Raw genomic sequence first — 9,135 nt, 5'->3', positions numbered from 1 at the left:
AACTCCAGCTCTCTCAGTCTGTCTTCAAGAAAAGGTGCTCCAGCTCTCTGATCATCTTTATGATCTCCTCTGGACCCACACCATATGCCTTAGCATATCTTCTAGGAGAATCTGCTCCTTGGTCTTTCAATGCACAGAGATGAGGCTCATCACTCTCTCATTTCCCAGATCTTCCTTTCTCACCTTTTTAAAAATGGGAGTGACGTTACCTTTTTAAAAATGGGAGTGGCATTACCTTTTATGCAATTACCAGGAACTTCATCTGACTGCCGTCATCTTTCAAATATTGATGGAGAGTGGCAACAGTCAGTTCCTTCAGGACCCTGGGATGCATTTCATCCAGTCCCATAGACTTGTGATTATTCCGCTTCATCAAGTGATCCCAAATCGGATCTTTGTTTATAGTGGGAGGCACTTCATTCCCCCCACACCCACCCAGAGAATCAGGGACTTGAGAGAAGCGGGAAGTTTGACTGCCAGTGAAGGCTGAGACGAAGAACTCGTGGAGTACCTCAGCCTTCTCCGTACCAATAGCCACCAGTTCATCCCTATTGCTCCTAAAGGGGAGTACACTCTCCATGGCCTTTATTTTATGACCTAAGTACTTACAGAATTCCTTCTTGTTATTCTTCAATCCCTTGCCAAGTCCTCTTCCAGCTTTGCCTTGGCTTTCCTGATCCCATCCCTACACATTCAAACCATATCCCTGTACTCTTCTGCCAGGTCACCTGTCTGCTTCTACTACCTGTGCATTTCTTTCTTACTCCTCAGTTTGAAGAGCAAATCTGTGCTCAGCCATGCTGTTTTCCTGCTTACATTGCTTGATTTCCTACACATCAGGATAAAGAGCTCTTGCACTCTTTGAGAAGTGGCCAAGGAATGTAACTCAAGACTGCTCCATGCTGGAATCAGTCACCTCCCTCTTTAACCATCCTGTCTCAGAAAGCAGCTGGGATTTCAAGGTGATTTGCAAGAAACTATAATGGAGAGACCTATGGAACAGGTTTTAAAGGAAAATATATCTGTTGCATGAATAATTTTTAATTGTCAGATATGCTAAATACTACAGACTTGGACCTCCTTTCAGGATACTGCAAATCAGCTCCATTTCACAATGGAAAAGCTGCTGCTGTACAACAAAGGCTCAGTGATTCAGGCAGAGTAGGGAGGAATGTCCGTCTACCTGTTGAAACAAACCCATATCCTGTGCACACTAGAAACATACTGAATCCCAGGAGCATCTCATTCTTGGAAATAAATAAACCCAGCTAATTGCCTCTGGAGAATGCTCTCATCTCATGCAGGCTTGTGTCCTGCTGGTCTTTACATATATATATATATTTTAATGATATTCAGTACAGAAGCTTGCACTTTTCCTATAATCTACCCAAAGATCCAGATTTGTTTGCTTCCTGGACACATTGAAATGCCAGCCTTCTCTTTCCCTGCTAGGAAGGGAAATGAACTGAGGCAGTGGTATTTACTGCGTATTTATCTACTGAGCTCCCTGCCAGCCTGAAGTATGATCCTATGATCCTAGACAGCCTTCCTCATTTGTTTCCATTTCCATTTTGAATATATGGCACAAGCAATTGGAGCAGTGGATTGTGATTATTTTTAATCTGAAAATATAAATGCAAATTAATGAGTCCTTTTTTATGCATTGAGAAAAAAAAAAAAAGATAAAAACCATTAGCTAGGTCCACACTAGCACTGTAGCACAAGCAAGGTTAGTGCAGTTTGCTTTCAGACGTTTCCAGATTTTGGTGTTCCACTGCACAGCTATTGCTCCGTTAAAATCATGCTCTTAAAGACTGTAACACTGGTAAATCTCAGGCCTTAGATTTGCCAGCTGTACTGATGTGATTGTGTTGAAGTCTGGCCTGCATTACCTGCTCCGTGACCTTGCTTCATTAAATCAATAATGGTCAATCATGTCTTGTTTAATTACACAAAGGGTAAATTCAGTCCAGTCCAGTATCTAGGCTCCTGGCTCATTGCGATTTCTCCTTTATCTGCAGTACTAAATCCATTATTTTTGGCTATTTCTGGAGGTTCTTTCTTCAATCCAAGCAAATATTAAACCTTTGCAATGTCTGCAGTGAAGAAGTTGAGTGTTGTCATCCTCAGGAAAGCAGCAAAGTCTGCTAGTCAGAGGAGGAAAGCCTGTCCAGGCCTGGGATCCCTTGGGTCTCCATCCACAATGGGGTGAGGGGAGTACAATGTCAAGTGCTTCAGGGGATCAGAAACTTGTAGCACTGGTTTCCTTATAACAAAGAAACCATCAGCTGTTTTTTTAATTCTCTCCCTCTGAAGAGCCAAAGGTATTTCTTGGTTTTTTCAAAGCTGGAGACTTCCTTCTTGAAATCAGGCTTAATTGCTTCCCCTTCCTCTTTCTGTCTTGCCCTGTGTCTGCCATCGCTCAGAACAGGTCCTGCCCTGGTGTGCCCAAAGGAACACAATAAAATGATTTCTGGTATTCAGGTCTGAATCATCACTGTAAAAATGAAGAGGAGGGAGCGGCTCTCTCATGAAATCTGCAAACTGAGGCAGGCTACCAGGCACTGGTTTTAATGAGGTTATACTTTTGAGATGGTCTTTGAAATCACAACTGCTAGAGACTCACTCCCAACTCAAACAGATAAAAATTCCACACCAGAATTCCCTGTTATTTAAGCAAGACTTAATCTTCCTCTTGAAATTAAAATATGTCCTTCAAAGGAACTTCATTTAAGAGAAGAATGTTTCTTCAAAAGTATTTTAATACCTCAGATAACTATATATGACATCATCAGGCTTCAGGCGATAATCATTAGGAATAAAATGGATACCTAGCATTTTAGAAACTGGTGCAGCAACTGTGGCTTATTAAATAAACCCTCATGAAAGGAGTTCATAATTTCTCATCTGAGTCAAGGCTATGGCAGGGAACTTCCAGGGGTCCTGTGTCTCACCTATATTGCACAGGATAGTGTTCCTACTGTGTACATGCCTTTCTGATGCTTAAGGACACATCACCTTTCAATGTAGGACAAATGAGCAGAAGTGGATGAATGAGGATCTCCCAGTAACAGAAGATTTTTATTTTTTTTAATATTAATAAGGCTACATGATAGCACTCAGCACTTCTAATATTAGAAAATCGTGGCAACAAAGAAAGTAGGACAGCTTTATTAAGGATAGTATGGAATCATGGATCTGATGCAGTATACATCAGGCTGTGTCCCACATATACCCTATGTGGGACACTGTCAAGTATATTACTCTGCTCCTATTGTCCTAAAAAAAGACAAAAGAGGGTGCTGAATACAGCAATGCAATCACTGGCAGTGCTCAGTTTAATATCTCTGTCAGATGCATAATTTTTATAATTTACCATGAAAAGCTAGGCTGGTTTTAATCACATTTGCAAAGCATTTTACAAATCCAGGTTAGAGCATTTACCCTCAGACTTTAGACTTAACCAGATTTGACCACAGAAATAGTTTCCAGTGTAGTGAACTTTGTGATTGAGTAAGGCTCAATGGCAAGACAAAAATATGCATGAAGCACTTACCATGAAATGATGCACATCTCAGAAGGAGAGATGCTTGAATTTTCTTGCATTAATTTCACACTTGCAAAAAGGCAGACATGTCAGATACCAATTGAGGGAAGAAAAATCTCTGTGATTTGAACGCTGGAATTTGATGTTCTTATCCCTGCATTGTTTTTATCATTTCAGATATCTGAACAAAGAATCGCTGTGCTGTTCATCTGGCACAGAAAATGGTCCAGAATTAAGTTGTGATTCATTTTCATGACAATTAAGAAGGAGGAAATATCAACTCTTTTCTCACAGAAAATGCCCTAAGCCTAGTTTCAAAGCAGTTTCACGTGGGTGCAAATCCTGTTCTTCTCTGCATTAAACTCCCGAAATATGCACAGTCACAAGGCTTTACAATCCTGCAGTTATGCCTTTCAGTCAAGTCAGACAAACTTGCCCTCAGTCAGTTCTCTGCCATCAGCCTTGCAGTGGAGCTAAGCAGTAGATAACAAGTTTTAGCAGCACCCAATGTCATCTCCTGTTTCTCTTTATCCCCCTGGCAGTGCATCATACAGTGGTATTTGATCTGAACATTGATGATTGCCAGCATGCTGCACTCAGCATGTTTATTGGGGGAAGATGGGGCGGGGACAAAAAAACCCCAAAACAAAACAAACAAAACAAAAACAAACAAAGACAAAACAAACAAACAAAACCACCAGGCAGTCAAACCAAAACAACAGAATCCAAAAGCAATGGCAAACAGTCTTGGAATAATTCAGAAGCAACAACTGGCATCAGGGAATTTAGGAACCCGCATGCACAACAACATACCAGCAGAAGGACATGCTCTTGGAAATGCCCCAGAGCTCACTTCCTATTCCTGGAAGGAGGTATAATTGCAGTGAGTGGTTTGGTGGGATTTTGAAACTCTCCCACAGGCAACCAGGGGAGTTATGCTGCATTTGGGCTGGGCTGGTTTAGTACAAAATGTGGGCAGGATGTTCAGTTCTGGAGTGACTCTGAGAGTCAGGCAGAAAGGAGGGAAGTGGGTAAGTCCCAGGTAAGAAGCACCATACTGAGCAGCCTCTCTTTCCCTGGGCTCTCTTTCCCTGACCAACGTATCAAGGCTGCTTTGCTCTTCATCTTCGGACTTCCCAGGATGCCAAACCCCATCTCTCTGTTTTCCTCCCTTCAGATGCAGTAGGTCCCAGTTTCCTGGATGTCCTAGAAATCTGACCTGTTGCAGCTTGCCACTCCATGGAAATCTCAGGCTCTTTCAAGTATTTCTGGTCAGACCAATCTGATAGTTCCAGCAGCACCTCTCCATCACCAGAGATCTGCGGGGAACATAAACGGGACAAGGGCAGAGAGATGTGTGTTTGGAGAGGTGAAAGGCCGGGCAGAAAACACAAGTGCCTTGCTCCTCGGAGAAGCAATAGAGGGAAGGGTGAGACAAGTGCTTTTGCTGGAAGCTGTTGGCGAGGAAGGGCCGGGAGTGGGCAGAGGTGAAGCGAAACAGCAGCCAGCAGTGACAGGGTTAGCAGCTTGCCTCCTTCCTCCTCCCTTTCGACCGCAGAGACACAAAAACTCGCTACCTCCTGTTGTGAAAAATGAGCTTGGGTGGAGTGATTCATATGTGTGGGATTTAAACAATCTATTTTAACTGTCACTTAAAGGAGAAAGCAAGTGACCTTGGCTGATATTATCAGGTTTTATTCCTGTTTTACATTTGTATTTAATCATTTTTTCAAAGAGCAGTTGATGCTTAGTAGTTGGTAACCACTGAGATTGCTTCCACAGCACCTGAAGATTTTTGCTGTATTTCATACTTTCTTGTTTTGCTAACTCAGAATGTGATATGTATATATTCAGATACTGAAACAACTGGCATTTTTATTCAAATGCTTATGCTTTTACCTTTTAAATGTTTAATATTTATCTTTTATTCTAGTAGAAAAGGGAAAATTATATTTAGTACTTTCTAGGTAATTCAATTTTTTGTCTTAGAAGTTATGTTGAATTGCCTTTGGATAAAAATTAGGCTATAATAACATACCAAAAGGCAGCATTGCTTTCCATTATCAAATAAAGTCATATCAAATGATTTGGATATGAAAGAAGAAGAAGATGTCAAAACACGTTTTGTATTTAAAGTTGACTGTATTATACAAAAAAAACGGGTGCTCATTAAATAACTGCTAACTAGTGCTTAAACAGCCTGGCATCGGTAGATCTTAGTCCAGGAGTCTCAGCTGATTCATAGACTGGTGGGTAGGCAAAAGAAATTTACAGATCTTTTAAGTTGTAATTAATTTCTCAGTTCTAATGAAAAAGGGGTTGGCCAAGCTAAAATGAAGAAACTGAAATACAAGAAATACCCTTTCTTCACTTGCAATAAGGGCTCCAAGTGAAAAAGGCTTGTTTATCACTTCAATAAGTGGTTGTCCCAATTCACTTCATGCCTTGGCTCCCCATTTCAGTGTTCTGCCTTTCTTTAGAACCTTGTTAACAAATATGTTACTAAAATACTGAGCTTTTAGTTTGAGCAAACATTGCACCTCAGGTGTCCCCACCTCCTCACAAGCAAGGGCCTTCTCTTGTGAGCTGCAAAGTCATGGCTGGCTTAGGAAAGATGGAAATACTCCATAGGAAGAGGGAGGGAGAGGTTGGGAGGGAGAGGCTGAGAGCTGCTGGGAGCCTGAATGCAATAACAACCTTCCAAAAGGTCAGAGATGGGATTTCAAATTCCCTCAGTGCAGATGGGGGGTTTGAATTTGATTCTTCTACAACTTGAACTAATGCCTTAACTACAGAGTTCATGCATAAAAGGGAACATATTGTCATCTCCATCCTATAAATTAGGTCTCAAAAAGCCAATCAGAGACTTGGATCGAATTAAAGAATTTATTAATTAAAAGCAAGCAGGTATCAGCCAAACAGCGCTGCGCGGCCGGGTGAGTCTCCTGCTGCACCCACGGCACCGCACCCCCAAGGATACACACAGCTGCTTTTATACAGTTTATATTTCTTGGTTGTTCGTGATTGGCCGTTGAGATGTCCGGGTCTGCGCAGTCTGCGTTGTGCTGTTGCTAGGTGACTCCTTATTGCCAGGGCCGAAAGCTCTTCGCCTTCCCTGTAGGGGGCTGTGCAAACTTGTTGCTTGATATATGCTTGCAGGCATAACAGTTATGAAAAGGCTGGAAGTGCTCTTAGCTTCATGCAAAGAGAACTATCCTCACAAACCAAAAAAGAACTTCCTCAAGGAGAACCATCCCAAATTAAAAAGCCCCCTGCTTTCTCTAACGATTCAGGAACTATGCTTCATGTAATTCATCACATCCAGATTTGCTGTTGGGGGAGGTGAGATGAACTTTTACTCCAAATGTAGAACAGGTTGAGAAACACCAGTTTGGGCACCATGGTGACAAAGGCATACATTGCTCCTCAATTCCAGAGCAACTTACATCTTTCAGGAAACAAATGAAAAGGCTGTTCTGTGCAGACACTACCATAGCAGCTTTTCTTTGCAGCCAAATACCATTGGGGATGTTCATTATTTGTATTTTCCCCATTCTGTCTGTTCATGCTGCCTTGGCAACAATTTAATTTTGTTTTTAAATCATGGCACTTCCCACAGATCACCTTCGAGCTTCTGTTAGTAGCTTCCAGACTGGAGGTTAAAAAGTTTTGACTTTGGGGACTCAACAATTGGAAAACTAACTGCGCAGAAAGGTTGGGAGCACAGAAGGATAAAACTGGATTTGTGACTGCCATAAACATTAAACTTTCCTAAATCTAGCGTAAAGTATTTTTCCATGTCACAAGTCAGCACACCCCAAAACAGAAACCAGATCTTCTGAGTTTCAGCCCAAAGCCTCTCCACTGGGCCATGGTTACTGCACCTGCATTAATTTTGCTTTCCCACATCTGGTAGAAAAGCACAGTTTTCAAGTCTCTAATTCCCAGTGAAACCTTCATTAACACCAAGAAGCTTCCAAGGCATCCTTAACACTGCTGACTGACTCCCAATGTACTGTTCTAGAATTAGACTTGTCACACAGATGGCATATGTTGATCATTTTCAGGAAACAGGTTTCCCTGGGGTTTTTGGGTTTTGGGGTTTTTTCGTAATAAGTTGATTAGAACCATCCTGTTTCCCTGATCTACAGGGAGAGTAGATTATTCATACCATGGGACCCACTCTTCCATATCATTCATATGCATTGGCTACCTTCCTACCTCTGGAGGGAACCAAGACTCATTCTGGCCAGGCAGTCCAACCTCCTGAGAAATCCCTTTTGAGGTCAAGGAGATTTCCAGAGGTGTCAGTCAAGCCACGTCCAGTGCTTGACACTGTGGAGTGATTCTAAATTAGACCACAGCACTGGATAAAGCAAGATACATGACTGCGTGTTTGGACTATGCAAACCAAGATGCTGAGGACTAGATTACCAGAAACCACATTTTCTGGTCTGTTATCACATGAAGATTGAGCCCCACTGTCCCTGGAAAACAATTTCAATCTTTCTGCTATGCATGCATTCTTTATTAAATAAGAAGTTGCTGTGCGCTTATAAACCTCCAGGGGAGGAGGAGTACCACTGAGTTTTAAAGAGCTTTAAAAGCTAAAAATTGCCTGGTTTCCTCTCATGTCTCTTAAAACTCTCTCCTAATTTCTAGTCAAACAGCTGCCAAATTAATCAAATTTCAGCTTGCATGGCAAAACAGTGATCTTGCCAGTTTCTTGCTTGCAACTGTTTAGTGTTCTTTCAACTGACATCTGAAAGTCTGGTTCAAATGGATAATTTTTTTACATTCATTTCATATTCATACCTGGAAAAACTTTGCCTTGCCCACGATATTAGTGTAGAAAAATCTTCTCAGTAGAGAGATATAAGCCACATACAGGCATTACCTTTTAATCACACAAGATTGATGGCTTGCCTGAGACAAAACAGAAATTACTGGTGCAGGAATGTCTGCTTAATATGTGGAAGTAATTTCTGTGCTCTTCACAGAAGACACAAGGGAAGAGGAGAGACAAAATAGAACAGAAACAGAATTTGTTGCCTTACAAAAGGAATATGAAGATGTTCTAAAGAAATGTCAAGTCAGACAGGGGAAGAAGAGAACTTGAAAAAAGGCTTTGCTTAGAAGAGGTGCCCAAAAGAGATGGCATAAAACAAGCACTGAACTGTACAGTTACTTGGATGACTGGTTTGGCATTTGCTCACTTTTTTTTGTAGGGAGCAAAACTTAGAACAGTTTTTGTCAGGAACAAAATGTCTGGAGCATCTTGTCTCCCTCCAGGAATTTACTGTTGTTGCAGAGCTTCACAAGTAGCTCTTCCAGTTACCCAAATAGTAATGGGAAAATGCTGAAAGAGTCTGCCTGCCTCTACCCCTTTTTAATTGCTCTCTGGAAACTTTTCACACTATCCATCACACCAGTCCTGTCAAACCTCCCTTCCAAACAAAGCAGGACTCCCTGCAACTCCCCCAGGAAAGAGGCAAGTATAATGTTTGCTGGCAGTGAGCTGGACTGCAGAATATTTTGGTAATCTTTCCCTCCCTGATGTATCCCTCTTCCTTTGATCTGAAATGAGC

This window comes from Lichenostomus cassidix, chromosome 2 (genome assembly GCF_008360975.1).
Source record: "Lichenostomus cassidix isolate B80296 chromosome 2, HeHo_3.0, whole genome shotgun sequence".
Classification (NCBI taxonomy): domain Eukaryota; kingdom Metazoa; phylum Chordata; class Aves; order Passeriformes; family Meliphagidae; genus Lichenostomus; species Lichenostomus cassidix.
Note: the sequence above shows the minus strand (reverse complement) of the source record.